Source organism: Ambystoma mexicanum, chromosome 6q (assembly GCF_040938575.1).
Source record: "Ambystoma mexicanum isolate Mex_15411 chromosome 6q, UKY_AmexF1_1, whole genome shotgun sequence".
NCBI lineage: Eukaryota > Metazoa > Chordata > Amphibia > Caudata > Ambystomatidae > Ambystoma > Ambystoma mexicanum.
This window is the reverse complement of record NC_090937.1, coordinates 1,528,747,647-1,528,767,834: the sequence shown is the minus strand read 5'-3', so window position 1 is coordinate 1,528,767,834 and position 20,188 is coordinate 1,528,747,647. Positions and strand designations below refer to the sequence as shown.

The window sequence follows — 20,188 nt, the reverse complement described above, 5'->3', positions numbered from 1 at the left end:
TGGCTACCATGAACAAAGATGACAATGTATGGAGAATTGGTCGACCAGAGGGAGACGCTGAAGAGAGGGTTCCAGGAATGCCCTTCCTGACCACCATGAATATGATGGCACGTAGAGTCAAAATCACCAATTGTTTGGATAAGCCCCAAGTGCACCACTGACTGGCACATATGCAGGGAGGTACTCCCTCCAACAGCCATTCAGCCTTATCCAGTGCATATCCTTACAGATACAGGTGACTCGACGGTGATCATGTATCCGAACACTATAATGGCCTGCATCGACAAAATCCTAAGACGCACTGTACTGACATCACAAGTAACACCACAACGTAGCAGTGTCAGTCATGATGCACACTCGCAGCCCGGCACAGCATCACACGAACACACACTTGCATGCACGAAGAACATGCTTACACAGTTCTGTAGATAGTGGGCAGATACATATTCATATGTTCAAGCATTTATTATTTTCCCCATTAGCCAAGTGCATTAACGCTAAACGCAAGGAATCAAGCTTGTAGATGCTTAAGACAATTAACCCGATGGAACTACAGGAGTATATATGGAGCCTGGTAGGACCAAGCATGAATAACCTATAGGAAACATAGCACAATATAACCACGTAGAAACCATATTATAAGTCTAATGAAAATCACAGAACACATTAAGTTGCAGGACACTAGACTAGGGAAGCAGACTCAGGCTGCACTAAGCAGGAAGACTGAACTCCCAACCAAGGTCAGAGAAAAACGAGTGCATTTCAAGCTAAAAATGACAAGGGGCCAGCTGCAGGAAAATGTAATAAATCCTCCTAAATGCAAACCGAAAGAGCTCGATTTTGTGGTCCACAACCACTTGATGCGGCTGAACCGTTCGCAGCAACCCAGAAGAGAATTGAAACAAATGTTGCAACGTGGAGCGCACCCTCATAGGAAAAGGTAGTGTTATTACCAGATACATTTGGGGCACATGGTAATGTCACATCACCTCGAAGAGGAGCACTGAGGCAGAAACCAGGGATGGATGACAAAGGGCAAGGGCCAATGGCAAGTATGACCCTGCAACAATGTAACAGATCGTTTCTTGGGAACCAGGGAGGTCAGCTAGCTGACATGGAAGGTACAGTAGAATTAGATGTATATTGACCTGCCATATGGTATACTAGGTTACATGTCTTAACGCATTAAATAATAACGAATGAAAAATAACAAACATTTAATTTTTTTTTAGGGGGTAGGGTCCTCCTCCCATACCCCCATCTACCCCTGCTAAAAACCCACCCCAACCACTTTGCAACAAGTTTTAACCATTTACCTCACACCGCATATATTTTCATTATTTTTCGTTATAAATTCCATAAGTTATTTAATTTTTATAAAGACTGTATACAGTTATACTACCCCGAGCACCCAACCAAAAACATGGATAGATTTGTGGGGGAGGGCCAACGCCATTTGGTATAAAAAATCTGAAGCGCGTCTTGTGGAATTGAGAATTACTGGAGAATTGTCATTGTCCTGTATGATCCTTGTTGGTTTTTGCAATAAATTACAGTTTTAACTTGCCCTTGGCTGGGTCCTCCGTTGATTCTGGGGAAAGGGTTGTTGGTCCTTTGAGAGCCGCACAGGTGAACTCCTAGCCAACCCCAGACCTCTGGATTACCTGGTTTCTCTCCAACACAGCCCTCGTAAGAACAGGCCCCACCCGTCCCAAGGGGACTGCCTAGGTTTGCATACCTGTCTTCTCTTCCCGGCACCAGCCCCTCTGGACCCCGGAAACAGCTTTGTGGGAACCATTGTGTCCATCATGGGGTATGTTTGTCCACCTGACAAGTGCCCAACCCTCTTCATAGACCAAACCTCCCAAGGCACGGGCACAGCCCACTTGGACCCTGGGAACCAATGTGTCCATCATGGAGAAGCTGGAGGGGTCGGGCTCTGGAGGGGCAGAGCAACAGCTTTATAAGTAAAGCAGGGAACTATGGCTGGGTCTCTTTTTTGGTTGCTGTGCTGTATGTGTGGGGTGGCAGTGAACGTGCAGAGGCCCTCATCAAGTACACTTTTCCCAGTCTGCTCTCCCTCTTCCCTTCCCTTCCCTTCCCCCCACCCCCCCCCAGGACCCCAGCAGGAGGGGTCTCTTTCTTCCCTCGCACCATGGGCCAGTTGCCTGTCTTTCTGGCAACCTGGGCCCACGTCTCTCCCATCTCTATTAACCCTCACCCTCTTCAAACCTTGCGTTCCTCCCTTGCCTCCCTTTGTTTCCAAGGGTGCTCCCCAGAGCCCGGGTCTCATGCGAGTGGGTGTGCTTAGCTACTGTGCCTACCATCAATAACCTGCACCTCAGTGCAGACAATCATCCATGTCCATTCTGCTGGACTTACTCGGCTGGCAATGTACCTACATGTAATACATTTGTTCTCGATTTCTGCAAAGACTTTCGTACCTTTCTTGTCTAGTCGGTCTGTTATTACCCAAGGGAGGGGTCCCACTCCGCATACACAACGCACCCTCATCGGGATCTGTTAACTCTCTGTCCTAAAACTGTGGCACTGCCTGGTGTCTCCCTCACTTTGGCATACCTCCCACTGGAACACTTCCAGATTTCCATGACCAACCATCGGAAAAAGGTGCAACACCCAAACCTAAGTGATGCATGCCATTGTGTTATCTGGCCATGTCCAACAAGAGTTCAAATGTAAGGGCTCCACCCATCAATACATGCATTGATGGACCTGAACCCCCCTGCCACACCCACCCCCCTGCCCCCCACACACACACACCCTCCTGCCCCCCCCACACACACACACACACACACACACCCCCCCCCCCCCCAGGCTAAGCTAATTTGCAGCAGAGAACAGACGAACTATGTCAACACAACAACCTGGCTTAGGAAGCCTGGTAGGATCCAATGTGCAGAAGGGATTTGTGCAGAACTTGGAATAAAGATTGTAAGATGCACTATAAAGAGATCTACAAAAGTTTGGGATTACATGCACAAGCACGGTTCTATTTCTGCAGCTTATCAGCACTTACTCATTTTTGTAAGTAACTATGGGGATTGTAAAAACTCCCCGATAAGCCCCATGTTCCTTTTCATTTGCAATGTGGTACATGACTTAATTTCCCCAATGTATTCAAAGTATTGCACAACTTCATTTTCCAAAGTATTTGGTAGATTATGTTTCCCAAATGTGTTTTCCTTGGTGTCCCCCGCACCATGTGGGGGGGGGTTGTGGACCCAAGCCATGATCCTTCCAAGAACAAGTTATACCTGTTGCTCAGCTCCAGCCTGGAAGCCCTTTCAACTCTTCCTCCCACTCGCCCCCCTATAATTTCAACCTCCGTTTGTCTTGGCATGAAGCCCCATTGAACCCTGAAAAACGAGTTCCACTTGTTGTGTCCATCATGGGTGAGTAGCTGTGGAGTGCCACTTCTCCAACGCCCTGCAATTTTCCAGCCCTCTGCCAAGTCACCAAGCTAGCTCCTGACCTCTTGCACCCTTTCTGGGAACCTCCACCATTCCCCTTTGGGCCCAACTGCCCTGACCTGGAAACGCACAGAATCCTGGCAACAGCCAAACAAACACTTGCTTGGGTGAGAGGCTGTCCCTGGAGTGGGTGTGTGCAACAGCCTTCTATAAGCCTGTGGAGAAAGGACTGGGGACTCGCTCTCTCTTCTTGGTTGCTGGTGGTGGTGGGCTGACGGGGTTGGGGCTGATGGGGGTAGGGCAGCAGAGCTCTGGAGTCCCCTTCCACAGGTACCCTTGTCTTCCCTCTCCATCTTTACCCTCTTTTTCCCTTCAACCTGCTCTTTATTTCCACCAGTAGGTCTTCTGGCCGGCCTGCCCGCCCCGTCTCTCCCTCTCCCCATGTCTCTGAGCCCGTCCCCCTCTCCCTGCATCTCTGGGCCTGTCCCCATCTACCCATGCCTCTCTCTCCCTGTGTTTGTCGGTCTCTCTCTCTCTCCGTCTCTCTCTGTCTCTCTCTGTCTCACCCTCTTTCCCCACACGTCTCACCCTCTTTCCCCACACGTCTCACCCTCTTTCCCCACACGTCTCACCCTCTCCCCACGTCTCCCCCGTGTGTCTCCCTCTCTCCTCCCCGTGTGTCTCCCTCTCTCCTCCCCGTGTGTCTCCCTCTCTCCTCCCTGTGTGTCTCCCTCTCTCCTCCCCATGTGTCTCGCTCTCTCCTCACTGTGTCTCTATCCCTGTGTCTCTCTCCCCCTTGTCTCTCTCTATGCTCCTCTGTACCTGCCCCTCTCGCTCTTTTTCCTCCCATCACCATCTCTACTGGCCCCTTCTCCAACTCCCTTTCCAAACCTTCTCTTTCTCACTTAGGGTCCTGACTCCCCCTTGCATTCAAGAGTACTCCCCATGCCCCCAGGTTCCAGGCCAGTGGGTGTGCCTAGCTAGTATGTCTGCCATCAATGCCCCACCTTGTGCCAACAGACCAGTGCAGGCAATCACGTATCCAGTGTATAGCTTATCCTGCTGGCAAAGTGTTTACTCCTCTTCCTATAATAAATCTGTTCCTGGTTTCAACAAAGACTTTGCTGCCTTCATTGTGTGCCCACATTTCAGTGCAGCCTGCCTGTTATCGCCAGAGGGGGGGACCCAGTCCGTCTGCTTAAACAATGCACCCCCACTGGGTCTGTTGACTCCCTGGTCCAAGCTGTGGCCCTGTCTGGGGTCTCCCACACGGCCTCCCCCATTTTGTCCGGCCTCCCACTTCCACAGTAATGCGGGCATGGATCGTAGGAGTCAGCCTGTGATCCGAGCAATCCGATTGGCTGTGGCGCACTTTACAGGTGCTAATAATAATGGTGCTAGAAATGAGGGCTACATTGTTACATGGTCTTAGAGGAGTCTACATTAGGTGGTTTGCTATGCAACTGATTAAAAGTATAGAATCATAAAACCTAGTGTGTGAAACCTGAAGGTGCCTCACCCACTGGTCCCCGAGGTCTGTCATCCAGGTGGCCAGGACACGGCCATCACTATTGGAACCAGTTGCTGGGGGTGGACCAGGTCAGGCAGAGTCAGGCAATTGAGAATCATGCACCATCTCTCTCAACTGACTTGAACTACGGTTTCCGAGGGCGTTCAACCTACCAGCGCTTTCAGATCATACCAATGATACATAAGGTGCTATATAAATGCAAAGTAACATAACATAACCTTTTCCTTCCCCACAGGGATAAAAAGCGGATCACAAAAGCACACTTCGAGCAAGGCCGAATGCATGAGGTGACAGCTACACCAAACCGGCAGTTCAAACAGAAAAGTGGTGAGACCTGGAAGGATGACGAAGGGGGAGTTACCTTATCCATTTTTAACTCAGACTCGCGAAGCCTTCGAAAGGGAAATCGTAAGCCCAGGAGTTGCAGCGGGCGCACCAAGTAGCGAACAAAAATGGTACACGGGGCACCCCACATTGATAACACAGGCAGAGAGGCAAGCTGGCTACCGTGGTACTATCCTTGACTCCAGTGATCAAAGAAGCCACTGGGTTCAGCACAGCCAGTGAGTCAGAGGAACGTCATAGCAAACCGAAATCTGCTGAGCCCAAGGTTGCAAGTAGCAACATTTTGAAAGCAAGGAATTTGCAAGAGACAGACATTGTGTTTATGTTTGAACTTTAAAGAAAGCCCAGTTAAGGTACAGATGCAGAGGGATCCGGCGACACGTGGGCGTTCATTCGAAAGACTCTGACCGGTACCTGTTTTGAAACTACAAGAACGAGAAGGCCTTAGGAAAGAGTGGAGTGGGGCATCAGAGTGGTCCTACAAGGGTTAAATCAAACCCCTTGTACAATCGAGTGTCTCTGACCTGCTGCCAAAGGAAAGCTAGGGGAAGGGAACCCTGCTTTCCAGTAAGGTTGTGAACTGTGGCAAGTGTGAACCCGACAGAGGTATGCAGAGGGTTGCTGAGAGAAAACTAGGAGAAGGAAAACCTTGCTTTCTGATGAAAATTAGCAATGCACGAACTGTGTTAAAATACATTAACTGTGTTAAAGAAAGTGAACCCAACGGAGGGAGGCCCAAACTGCAAGAAGGATCCGAGTCCAGCGGGGGAATATCCTGGGGCGAAGAGCAATCGGCCAAGGTGCAAGATCACTGAGAGAAAGTTTTGTTTGTCATTGTAAAACACCACAGGCCTTCTAAGGCAAGAGTCTTTTGCAAGAAGGAGACTTCGCCTCTGAAGGTTTTTGTTATCGTTGAATTGAACTGTGAACTTCGTGCTGGCAAGGCCAAGGAATGTGCTGTGCTCGGGAGTCCTGCCTTGTCATGTGCTTCAAACGTGGAGAAGGGACACCCAGCCATACCATCCTGACCTGTGTAACGGATTTACAACACGGCGCGCTCCAAACCAGGACTCTCCACTGGCAAGGGATGCGGCGCACAATAAAAACGCGTTTAACTTTATTTCGGATTCTGCTTTGAGAAGGCATCCAACCCGTCTCACTCTCCCCTTAACAAACACCCTGTGTCGCAATGGACCATGAACCAGGCCAGTGTGTAAAATGAAATATTTATTTATTTTGCAAATGCAAAATCAGACTAATCAAATTTAGGGCCGCAATCACCAGTGTGGTGATAATATACAGCTAAATGTTATAAGACAATTAATTTAACCTTCTGAGATATATATATATATATATATCTCAATTTCAAATGGAGATGGAAGCAAGATCACTTTTTGGTCACACTCATAAATGGTACTTATGTTATACACTCCCCCTGCAACACTCCCATAAACCCCTGCAGACTAAATTCTGTGGGTGGAAAAGAGTAGCAAGGAGTCAGAAATAAGAGGGAAAAATCGAATTTTAAATTCGACCTACCATCCCGGAATGGGGGGCCAAAGCGAAAATGAAAACCTTGAAAAAGGAGCCAAATGGCACACTGCTTAGTATCTAGTGAACTCAGAATCAGTTTACAGTTGCGGTAGAAAAGATAGGACGGGAATTTGTGTGGCTATACTAAAGAGAGACAAGGAAGCTTACAAGCTACAGGGCAGAAACTAAAGCAATGTGGACACAGGTGAGAAAAACGATTTTGGGAGGGAAACCGGTGCAGCAAAAATCACACGTGGCAGAACTGCAACTTCCTACTTTGCTCAGACTTTAAAAAAGCTACAGCTAAGGAAATAGGCTAAACAGTCAAAATCGGAAATGTGTTCTTGTGATGGGGAAAAAAGGCACATAACAGATAGGATTCTTAAGTGAAAGGATGACTCTTTATGGGGTGACGGTATGGGTTTCGCTATATGAAATGAAAATCTGATTTTTTTTCAAGGAAAGCAATACCACAGGAAAAAACTGTTTAGCTAATGATTTGTTCTACTGAGACTATATTTTAATGCCTAGATTGTTAAAGAAAGACACTGCACACAAGGTTAATTTGCAATGTCAACGAACTCGCACCGCGTTCATAGGGGAATTCATTAATTTATCTCAAAAAGGGTACTAAGGACTTACACAGGTAAATGAAATGATTTGAAAAGGATTACGATAACAAATATAGACTAACACAGATTCTTCTAGGACAGGAGAAACAGAGTATACTAACACTTTAGGATATGGTTTAGGGTTTTTATGGGGTTTTAATAGGATTTGGGCAGAATGCATGGAAACAGAGCAGGATATGTGGTTTTTGAGTACTGGGAGGGTGATACTTACAAAAATGCACTTGAGTTGGGTAATTCGGACAGCTAACCGGGTCTTTGGACAGCGAGGCAAGGATCTGGTTACTGGGCAGTGGCTAGGCTCTCGTTTATTGGAACAGCTGGGCAACAGGGGTCTGGTCGCTGTGGGAAGCGGGATGCTTTAGCTGAGCAGAGGGTCTGGTTGCTGGATTCTCCCAAAGGGATCAGCAGCCTTTCCTCCTTTCTCTCTGAATTGTCGGGATGAATCTGGTTTTGGATAGGTGGTTCTGGATAAGTGGTTCTGGATCAGCTACCTATGGACCTGGTTCTGGAGTCTTGGAATCTTGCAGGGTGAATTTTGGATGTTGAATCTCCCTATGCCTCCCTGTCTCCTGCTTATATAGGCAGCATGACATCAGAGGATTTTTACAATATGGGAAGAAGTAACCTGGAAATACCTCTTGAGTAGGATAGGCCAGGCTATTAATGTCACCACCTCCCTCCGAGCTGATTGGATTGAAGGAAGTGACCTCACCTTAGGTGTATGAATTTTATGACTCCTTTTGTCCCACAAGCCTAATTTTTCACAAAAAGGAGTTATGTAATACAACTTTAGATTTACAATAAACACCATTATACAAATCAGATAGGCAGAACCCATATTTCACAAGGAATAGGCCGATTCAAACGTCAATTCTTTGCGCTGCTGCGTTGCCCTTTGGGGGCAATTTTGCAGTTTTTAGGAGAAATAAAACACCTATAATTCTACAAATAGTTCCATATATGCATACTATCATTTGGCATATTTTCCTCAAGTTTCATGTCTGCGCCATTTATGATCTACAACAAAATACCATTTGTTGTCATTCCAATTCACCATGGGCTACAAAAACACACCTAGTTTCATTCTGTGGGGCTATAAATCCCATAGAAACTGTCAAAATATCACATTACCACTTGTACAGGCTATTGAAAGAAATGTCTTAAAGTAAAAAGTACACTAAAGTCTATGGAGGGCATTTGTCACTGTATGGGCGGTCATGCAAATCTCCACAGCCAACCTGCCCCCTCTGTGTCAGTCTGAACAACAGGGTTTCCATGGCGCCCTTTTATCCTAGGCAGTTGATGCTGAAGAGGGGCGTCTAAGGAATTCACACTTCTTTGTGACAGTGCTAATTCCCCTTACGTCCATTGTCCTGTGTTGTATAAATGCCGGTAAGCCTGACGAGGTCGAAAGAATTTATATACTTTGGCCTTTTCATATTTGTGACGGCAATTCCTATCACATGGGGGGTTGGTACCTTTCAAGTGCCAAACTTGTTCTGCTTGTTTCAAAGTTCATTTTTTTCTCTTTCTTTACATAAAAACCAAGTCTTTTTGGGAATAAATCTAATGAATATTTTAAGTAATCATGTCCTTGCAAAGCCCCCCCCCCCAATTATATAATACTGTTCCTGTGCGAGTAATGCGGTTATTCACATTTAGTTTTACAAATGTCATTTCCCTGCTTTGGAAAAGCGGGTTTACACGTTTTTTTAATGTATTTTTTATTTCCTGTCCCTTTCACAAAATGCGGTTTCTTTGGCATTAATTTGTCTGAGAGGCTTTTACAGATAAGGTCAGTTTCTTGGGCACAGAAAGTTGCTTGCAAATAGTTTCTATGTAACTGACACAAGGTCAGAGAGAAAGCCACACTGTAGCTTTCCTTTTGAAGTTCTTTGAGTGTGTTGATTTATGTCTAAAGTGAATCCTTGCTATCCAGACTGGCACAAGATTCTCTGCTCTTCATGGACTTTACTTGATGAAAACAATGCCATTCTACAGGTTTGCCTTCTTTCATGGCATTCAGATGCAATACACAGGCAGGGCTATGTTGAATAAAACAAGTTTTGTGCTGTTTAAAATTAAAAGAGACATCAGTACAATGCCATCTGGAATGCATGTCATTCTCTGGTACAGCCTTGAGTTTTTGAAGTGACAGAAGAGAAATGCACAGCCATTTTTGGACAACTGCTAAAATGCAGTTTTGTAAGGGTGGGGATTTCTGTTGGGGCTGGTAATTGTACCCCACGCCTATTATTTAGAGAACACCTTTCTTTTCTGGTGAACATTATCCCACACTCTTTTTGTAATTTAGTGTTAAGGATTGGCAAAAGTTTGTGTTAGTAGAGGCCCTTTTTTTATTTCACAAGACGCCACTAGGACTGCCTTATTATTATTGAATGGTCGTAGCTTTCTCCCATCTTAGATTTAGGTTTACATTAGTGTAGTACGGGAGGTAAAATGAGATAAATAACATGGCTCCGGTGCACTCCCGTTTTGTACATTCACTTCCATTATTGCAATGAAAGCCTACGTTTTTGTGGGCTCAGTAAGCAAACGTGAATTTTGCAAGGTCACAGAATGATGTCAGATGAGCTAACTGTGGAGAATAGTTGCTGTTTTGTCCCTGAAGGACGAGCCAAAAAGGGAGTCTGAACTTTGCAGGTCCAGCAATAAGGGGTGCTAGGAAGATAGGCGAGGGCGAGAAGCTGGGTTTTTCCAATTCTAGCTGGGTTTTTCTATCTTTGCTCCCAATGCTTGCTGTCTGCCCTTTGTCCAAGGGCAGTCTGGTAACCATGAAGGGGCGGGGATACCCCATAAAGAGAAGAGGTATTCCTCATGGAAAACAGACATTGTTGAACCACGGAACATCCTCCCTCTCAGCAGTCTCTGTAACGCTCACCTGATTCCCGTAGAGGCGCCGGTCTTGACTGGGCATATACCGTATCTTCAAAGGTGATGTGTAACACACGGCTGGCTCTTTGGGCTGGACCTCTGTGCACTGTATGTTTGACTCGAAGGGTAAGATGTCTGCAGATAGAAAATATGGGATTAAGGAACTGGGTTATTGAATGTCTCTCTCTTCTTCCCTTTCTCTTCTCCTGTAGAACCCCAAAGGTTAACGCTCTCACCTTAGGTAAGTGAACGCCGTGCTCTCCATCTGCCTCGGGGCAGGGTGCTGTAACCAGTTTCTTCACTGGATAAGGGGAGCAGGCCTCTTGACTTCAGAGGACTAAGCTGTCCGTCGTTTACTGCACGAACGGTAAGTTTCGAGTAATTCTAATGTCTTTAAAGTCTTTAGTAATGATGTTTCTTGTTTTGCAGGGTTCCGGCGATGGCGGATGACGGGCTGAAGTGAGTTGAAGATGGAGCCCGTGTGATGAATAGAAGCGCCTGGAAGCACGTAAGTAAGCGCTAGTTGCCTGCTTCACGATGCGCTCTAACTGTCTTTTTATTTTGCAGGTACAAGTTCGGAGCGGCTGCAGGGTGCCGGAATACCCACTGGGTTATATGTGGAAAGGAGTAATGGCACGTGAGTATTAAAGTTCCCCAATGTCTTTAAACGCACCTTGTTTTGTCTTTCAGATGTGGGATGCAACGCCGAAGGCCTCCGGAGCGTGCGAAGAGTTGGTAAGCTTTTGTCTTTCAGATGCCGGAATGCAGTGTGAAGACCTCCGGAGCGCACGAAGAGTAGGTAAGCCTTTGTCTTTCAGATGCCGGAATGCAGCGCGAGGCGTTGGTGACAGCCGATGGACCAGGTAAGTGAAGAGCTGTCACTGAAGACCGTAATGCTAACCTGTTCTTTCTTGTCTTTATAGGTGTTGATGAAGACTGGATTCAGGATGGTAAGCCTTTTTCCTTAGGCCCAGGATCAGATGCAGAAGACACGATGAGCGTTCTGCTGCAGAGGATGCAGAATAACGCAAAGCAAGATTCATCCATCGGGTGTGGTTTAAATAGCCTCCTGTAGTGCTTAGGTGTCTCCTTCCACAGCCACGCCTAGGTAAGAAAAGAGTTCCTGCTTTCCAGAAGAGTTCCAGTGTTCTGAATCTAGGGAGTGGCTCCTGCCCCACCCAACAGGAAAAGTAGTTCCAAACAGAAGAGGATCAGAGGCTCAACTGGCAGGCAAGTAAGCAGCATGGTCTGCTGCAGGTAAGTCCACCCAAGCATTATGAGCCCGGCGCTTCCAGCGCTGGGACTGGGCATATTTATGAGCCTGGTGCCACTGGCGCCAGGACTGGGTCCAAAAGGTCCCAATTGGGACTGGTTGGCACTCGGAACCTGGGTTATGGATCTGCTTCCAAGGGAGTTGGGAAAACCCTGACCTTTTGGAAGCAGAGATCATGACAGTCTCGCTGAGAGGGAGGATGCTCCGCTCCAGACCCCGTTAGCACGAGTGAGCTCTCTGCCTACCTGCTCTGGGACTAAGCAGTGTTGTGGTGGCCGAGATGAAGGCGTCTTCTGCAACCATACTAACGGTGAGGCTCTTTTTCTATGTTTATGTATAATAGACTTTATGTTATGTTTTCATTATGTGTATTGGGTGTGAGTAAAGGGCTTATTACGAGCCATTTATTTTCTTCTTACTAGTGGTCTGAGCGTGATTTATTGCCTCCCCGAGTCCAGGAACTTTTTGGGTCCGTTGAATAATGTGCAGAAGGCCCCCGTGCGTGGCCTAAAAAGCAAAACAATTAGGTGTTTATCTTACCCATTATAAACTTCAATACACACCCTTGAGCTGTGATCACGTGTCTGTCTTTACTGTTGCCACCATGAGTTCCTTACACTAGACAATGGGGTAAATGACTGCAACTGTAAAAGAAACTAATTTACATAAGGGACCTTAAGATTCCACAGAATTGCCACTTGAGCTTGAAACTTTTACACGTTCAAATACAGCAGTGGAAGTGCATGGACAGGCATTCCATATAAGAAAACACTGCGTCCGCTACGCCTGACAAAAGTACAAGACATTCTGCATAGAATTTTAATGTCCTCCACTGATCCATAAAAGGCAACCACTTTTAAAACCCGGCAAAGATGCACTTAATCCACTGTACCGTGCACAAACTGATCTAGCATGTCAAACTCTATAAATATTTGAAAGCCGTTTTGATGTAAAATGGCAATGCTAAATTTAATTAGTCTCTCGTGCCATTTTAAGAGGAAATCTATGTAAAAGGGTCTCCTTAAGAAACCATATCCAAGGATTTTTGTAAAATTTGTTTGCAATAACCCACGTTCACTAAATAACATTTAGCAGTCTGCTATACATCGATTTTTCAATATATTTTAACAAAACATTGTTACAAAATAGCAACCATTGAGAGCATTTACCGTTTTCTGTTCCTGCGTTTGGATTAGTAATCTAACCGCATCGCAGCAGCAGGAATTACCGGGCTGTGGGTAACACACAACGATAACTAGTAATACTGCGAACAAACTCCAATGGTTACATTCCTGGAGCTACAGCAGTTCCAAAACGATTAGGACTACAGAATGTTGCTAACGATATTAATAAAAAAAAACTATTCTGAACAGCAACAGAAATCTACTGGATACACATTTTCAATGTTACTCCACATTGGTAGGCTTGCCAGCTCTACAAATAAATCCCACGCTACGCTATCCTGCTTAGATTATTTAATTTTGATTTCATGTTGAGGTGATGTTAAGGTTTGTGAGATTACGTCCTATCCTTTTAATGGATTTCATTGAAGACCCTATACACCACTTAATATCCACGGATGCCCTGGACATATATTAATGTTTCAGGCGCGCACACAGCCTATGTGTCAGATGGTTGAGCGTTCTTTGCAACCACAGTAAAATCCCTTCAACTATAAATATTTAGTGTCTGGTGGTTTACATCTGATGCAAAGCAGGATTAATAAAAAGTAAACTATGTGTCTTTGCAGAGTTCCCGGCACCGCGGAAGAACGCATCCCTTCTCCAACATCTTTTTCAAACCCCAACAAGCAATCTCCACATGCAAAGTCAGTTCTGATATCGCTTTGCCTGTAGCCGAAAAGGATCAAATTCGTCAGAGCTCTGAAGATGCACCTTTTTTTTGTAAGCTAACTTCCTTCAAGGCGTAGCAAGAGTGCAGAGGTATTTATTTCCTGTTTGGCTGCCAATCATTACACTACTGTCCCCTACTCCGTGGACCACTACAGAGCAGCCCGACAAGGGACAGAAGCAAGTTCAAATACTCCTAATGAAGCCCATTAACAGGGTGCTACCACTAGAGCCTAAGAAAGCCTTAGGCAGTATGGAGAAGACAAAAGGAAATACAGGGAACACAAGACTTGACTGAATAGACAAGATGCTAAATTAGGGTAACAAGAGAGTTACTTAGTATCATTCATGTGCCCATTTTTTAATGAAGACTACACTTTAGTCAACGTTTAGTTGTTTTAAATGTAAATTTATAGTAAGTAAGTGCCCTTTTGATGACACGTGTTTCGACGATCACAGTAGTCTTTTTCAAATCAGGGCTACGTGGTATTATTGAATAATTTGTAATGAAGCTTTTCAGCAAGTCAAACAAAGTCATGGGTTCAATCCCATCCTACGGTATCCGTGCAAATCCGTCCGCTTTATTGACAAAAGGGCGCAGAGGTCTACCTGAATAAATGTCCGTTGTTTAAAAGGTTCCTTAACTGAAGTTGTTTTAAGTTAAGATGCTAAATTACATTGATCAAAACATGACCTGCAATTAATGTCTGCAGAAGATGAGGGCAGTGAATGTGTGTTGCAGAGACCACGTACAGCTAAACTAAGGACGATCGCAAACATTGAATAAATGCATATTCAAGAGTGAAACGCAAACATATCTCAGAAAGAAACGTCAGCATGTCATTCACACCAACTCATTTCTGTTTGAAATATGGTGTATTCTGCATGATGTTTAATTATTAAACCCCATCTTTATCATATTTCATACAACAGCACACATGTCACCGCTGACCGAGCACCTGGTCCAATTTGGTCATGGAAAAATATTGCACTAGCTGGTGCACTGTGGTGCTGTGCAATTCTTCATAACATGTATATAATTCTACATTGGGACAGAATATGGACAGATAATGAGCCGCAGGATACCTTCTTGATATCACCGTGCTGTGCCAGTCTCAGCTCTAAGACCCAAATCTGGAGGGAGAGGGAGTGATATTGAGTTACAGCTATTGCGAGCAATATACTACTTATATTGGCATAAGCTATAGAGATTGAGGTAGGACTTTCAGGTCTGGTTTCTTAATATATGTAGGTTGCCATCCCAGGGCAGGTCGAAGTGTTTGTTCAAATGGGTATATTCCGACCATGAGTGTTTTGGATGACTTCTAAAAGATAAACTGTCTAGTTCTGGTCGAACAGAATTTCAGGTCCAGAGCAATATTCACCCTCTACGGTGGGGCATTTGTTTCCACAAGCCCCTTGTCACAAATCCCAATAACGGGGAGGATAGGGAGGATAGCTCAGCGGCAACGTGCGTCTCTTGAAAGCAAGATGACATGGAGCAACACAGGTTCGATCCCCCGGTCCGCGCTTAGAAACCTCTGGGTATTAAGATCGTTATAAATAACCTACCGTATCATATCATGAAGGTATTCAAGTGCAGTTTTGAGGATTCTCTACATCTATTCACATTTTCTCGTGGGCAGAAACTGCTGCTATAAACGTGCCAGCTCGTTCTATGACAGAAGATAATATCACTAAGCACAGCATGTGCAAAATGCGCCCAAAAAGAAGCCAGGGGTGAGGGAACACTGCAACTGTCTTAGGCTTATGAGATGGGACTCAACATAGACACATTTTGATTTTGTACAGAGGCAGTCCTATTTTTCTTTCATTTAGCCTTGCACATTAATGTACTGCATTAAACAATTGAAAAATGGTTCCTTAACATTGAACGTTCATATCAAATGGACTTAAAATCATCTTGTTTTGGCAGATTACCAAATCTCTGCTAAGTCGACATTGATCTTATACTATTGCTAGGTAGACCAACTATTTTTAATAAAAGTTACAAAGTAACAAAGTGCAATGGGGATTTCATTTTATCTGATCTAGGTGCTTGTTTTTCGCCCAATAATGAGGTATAAATCACTAACACTTGATGGGTCTAGAGTTGTCCAACTCCAGGCCTCGAGGGTCGGATCCATGTCGTGTTTTCAGGATAACCCTCATTGATATTTATGAGATAAATTTGCACGCAATAATTCTAAATGTTTGCAAATATTTCCTCATGTATATTAACGAGGGGTATCCTGAAAACACGACTGGATACCAGCACTGGAGTTGTACAACCCTACTCGGCAGTAATCCGTGAAGTCAAACATGTCTCATAGGTGCCATGAATTACTGCTGAACTTGCATCTTACCTTAAAACTTCTCCCAGATCAGTCAATCATAACTCATCAAGACACCATGAAGATTATCCAACAGATCCACCTGCAATACAAAAAATAAACTACATCAGAAATTGGCCACTAACCTTTCACACAGTACCTCGCACATCAAGTTGAGTTTGGCTTAGTGCATCAACAATGCCACAATGTTCGGTCTTTTGTACCAACCAAGTTAATAGAAATACAAAATATTATAATGGGCCAGTACTCAAATCATTTATATCACATTAGGATTCCGAATCCACCCCAAAGCAAGAAATAAGACTTCAGATGGGAAAATACAAATGTAATGTACTTTTGATTTGATCTAAAGTTCGGTTGCCAGCGTTTTTCTTTACTCGCAAATATGATTGGATTTTGGTCAGCACTTTCTGCCCCTCCCAATATTATCAATAAATGCAACAGGACTAATCTTAAGTCTCCAACGGGTATGGGGCTGAAGACGGGAGCTGAAAACTGTAGTCCATCCCTCCGCCTACCCAAACAGCTCTAGAACCCCAGTTATTCAGGGTTTTTGTGCAAAATAATGAATTTATATTGGGATACAATCCAAGCTTGAAAATAATCACCAGGATCCAATAAGTAAAATTTGACTTACTGAATGACCATTGTTGAGATATTGTTTGATGCAATGTAATGCTTTCTATTCAATGACACATTGTGAGAATGAAACTTCTGAGTAAAAAAGTAATGAATGATAAAAAGAATAAAAAATCCAAACATTTTTCTCTGTGTATAGTAAGCACAACCGATCAATAGTCGAACCTGCTGAATAATTATTGTTCCAATATTTGATTTTTATATTTGCACAGTAAAAATGGCCTTTTTTAAACAATACAACCCGGGGGTGGGGGATTTAACAGTGGGGTAATGCCCCCAGTCAGCAGTTAGAAGCCTGAGCAAAGCAAGGGCTTTACTGTGAGCACCAAGGACTTTACTTCACCAGTAATGCCCCCTCCTAGTGTTAATATTGCTATTAGTACCCCGGCAGGTTGTACCGGGGTACTTATAGTGTATTTGTCCTCGTAGTCCCTTCTCCCTTTCCATGGTGGCTATTCGGGTACGCACCGAGAACCTTACTACTCCCGGCACGAGCAAGGGACAGCAGCGCAAAGTAAGTGGAGCAGGAGTCGGAGGGGGGGCTAAATATGTGGAAAAGGGGGAAGGGGATGACTTAACTGATTATCCGGTGGTGGAAGATGGTAGCCTACAGCTCCAAGGAGGCTCAGAGCAGCGGTAAAGCCCCCGTTCTGAGCTGCTTTATTGGCAGGGAGGCCGAGACAACATCCACACCGGGAACCAATACTTCGGACTGTCATGACGAATCCCAGAATGTCGCACTGCTTCTGTAGGGGGCGCCCCTTACACACAAGGCCAGCAAGGTGAGGCCGCAACCCGACTTCCCCCCCCCCACCCTCCTATGGGACCAGTGACTAACATATTGGGAGAACACAGTATCCCCACAACATCCCCCACCTCCCCTTCACCATCTCCCTCTTTACCATTACCCTCCTATGCCATGTACTTTTGTAATAGGCCAGAAATATAAAGTACTGAGTTAAGGAAGATCTCTAGTGAGTAACATCATCATCATAACCCAGTCAGTACTGTGACAACTAGGAGGCGCGGAGCAGTACAGAGTACCTACCAGAACCACTTTCCACATTCTAGTGGTTATGGACAGTCGATTGTAAAAAAAACAACTTAAAAGCGAGAAAGGACTTGACAAAGTGTCAATCCAGCCCTGGAGGATCCACGAGTCGGAGTACGTCCAGGAAAGGAGAGAGATCCTACACGGAGGGGCGAGGGCCAGGCAAGGCATGTTCAGAGGGCAGAGAGGACCCAGGACTGTGTGCAAACGGCAGATGGGCAAGAGGAACAGAGAGCCCGACTTCCCAATTGCAGAAAGCTGCAAGCAGAGACCCAAGCAGAGCTGCAGGAGCAGGTCGTGGGTGAGGCCATATTTCCCGACTGCGGAGCCACCCCAAGGAAAGCCAAATCTAGAAGGAAAGTTACCATGGAAGACCGGGGCGGAGAGACACTGGTGTGGCGGTCCCCGCAGGCCAAGTGAAGCCAACGAGAGAACCGAAGGTGGGGAGAGGCAATGCAAATGGAGCCACGGGACCACATGGTCCGGACAAGCTGCTGGCAACACAACGAAGACCCTGTGAACATCTTCTGTGCTCCAGCCAAGACCATACAGGTACCTGGGTGGCCAAGGCAGTGGTTGGGGGACCGAATAGGATGTGGGAGACCCACACCCCTCTGAGAAGGGATACAGGAAGAAAGTCTGTTGATTAACAGAAGAGAGACTTCTGAGAAGAGCCACAAGAGTGCACAGGGGTCAATCAAGTTATACTGCGAGTCTGGGAGAAGGATTGAGGACCCAGATTCAGACATTAATGATTCAGAAACTACTTATGAACTTTATGTGAGAAGCATTACTTGGCAGGCGAGTAAACCAAGGCATCACATGAAACCAGGAGATTACAAAAGCGAACTGTGAGAAATATATGCATGAAGGCAGTACTTGGCAGGGGAGTAAACCAAGTCTGTATCTGAAAGTGTGTTGAAGCTATTCTTCTTTGTCCCATTACCTGGTGGGAGGAGACCAGATTTGCCTACCAGGGTTAAAGGACCCACCAAAGCTCAGGAGTGTGTCCAAGCTTCTCTTCTTCGGCGCAGTGTCTGGTGAAAAGGAACCAGGTCTGTCAAACAAGGTCAAGGAGGAACTAAAACTTGGAATTGCATCCAAACAATTATTCGGTGCCTGTTGAGAAGGCACCAGGTCTGCCAATCGGGGACGGGGACACAAACAGGGGGACAAGCCCGAGAAGGGACAACCAGGGAATAGAGTTTTCCCCATCAAATTGTGGAACTGTATTGTAAGCCTAAAGGAGGCTGGGACAGGGAAACACCACCCCCTCCTCCCTCCACCACCCAGCAGTTGAGTACTTATAAGAAGACTGAACAGGACCAGGACCAGGGAAGGGAGTTATTCCCCAACACTTAAAGAACTGAAGATTCCAGAAACGTCTTTTGTCCAGGGGAAGGGAGCCACCCCCTTTGGGTTAGAAAGACCTTCTATTCATTCAGTTTAAACTTAAAGTGTAAGATGCAGAGCTAGGATTCCGACATTGGGACTTTTGCTTTTGTACATTCTGACACTATTGGTTTTAGTTCAGGCAGGGAAACCCCCCTTAGATGTAGGGCAAGATAGGGGTTTTCAATTTCCTTTTCTTCGCTTGAATAAAAGTCTCTACTAAATATCAGGACACCCATGTCAGACTTACGTCTGCACACTTACACAGTACATACTAGAATTTCAACTACAGGTTTTGTGATATGCACAGCCAAGAATTAAGACTGCATTTCGTTATAAAAGGTAGTATTCTGCAAAGGACACTTTCTTCTCAGATGAAGATGCCATGGATTCAGAAAACTCTGCAACGAGGGCTTAGTAGTTCAAAGTAAAGAGTTTTGTTAAAGTTATTTTGCTGTATAAACATCTTCATCACAAACTACTTTAATAAACAGACTTCTTCATAAATACCTTGGTTTGAGATCCACACTTCTAAATGCACTAATTTGCTTAACATTATGGACAGTTATTTGATTATGATCTCCTTACTTGAATGTTCATGCTTAAATTAATAATTGACCATGTCTAGCTGGCCTGGAAAAACAGAATTGTGTTTGGCCACGAAAGTTTAAAAGCATTCGACAAGGGCATATTGCTTTTCAAAGCAATCCCCAACTGTGATGGAAAGCCATCTTCCATGAGTTTGAAATCGCTGGCTTTTTTTATTAATATAAAAATGGTGTTGGTAATTGTTTCTTCAAGGGAGGTCTGCTTGTGAGATCACCCTTTCATAAAAGTTCCATGCCTAAATTATAGTACACTTGTGTCTTTGCTGTATCAATCTCGTGACATCTACATCCCCAGCTCTGCAGTGACACAGAGCAGGTTTAAAGATCACATATGTGCATCCCTGGCAGATGCTGCAACCCAAGATTTATGCAGGCAGAAGCTAAGACTTATCATAATAATTGTGTTCCTTAGTCAGTTTGGTGGGATGTAACTCTGTAAACATAAGCCATGTCCAGTTGCGGCACAGTGACTGCTAAGAGTACAAAATTATACAGCCACAAAAATGTGATATCAGACTAGTGTCAGCTCGGTGAGCAAGGGCCCAGCTAGGACAGGAATGATGTATATTGGTGTCTGGGGTGATGGTTCCAATGCTGCTGTGTGGAACAATAGCCAGGATGTCGGCTCTGAATCTCCTGCAGAAAAGTAACACA

The 20,188-nt window shown here is 45.1% G+C and overlaps 1 protein-coding gene across 2 annotated transcripts in view; it reads right to left on the bottom strand.

Annotated features, from left to right (window-relative positions):
• The window catches only part of PTPRA (protein tyrosine phosphatase receptor type A), an 874,792-nt gene that overhangs the window by 623,482 nt on the left and 231,122 nt on the right, over positions 1-20,188 (bottom strand). For both annotated transcript variants that reach the window (XM_069632225.1, XM_069632227.1), the window contains exon 2: positions 15,857-15,926. The gene's annotated coding sequence lies outside the window, so the exon portion shown is untranslated. The remainder of the gene's footprint in view (positions 1-15,856; positions 15,927-20,188) is intronic.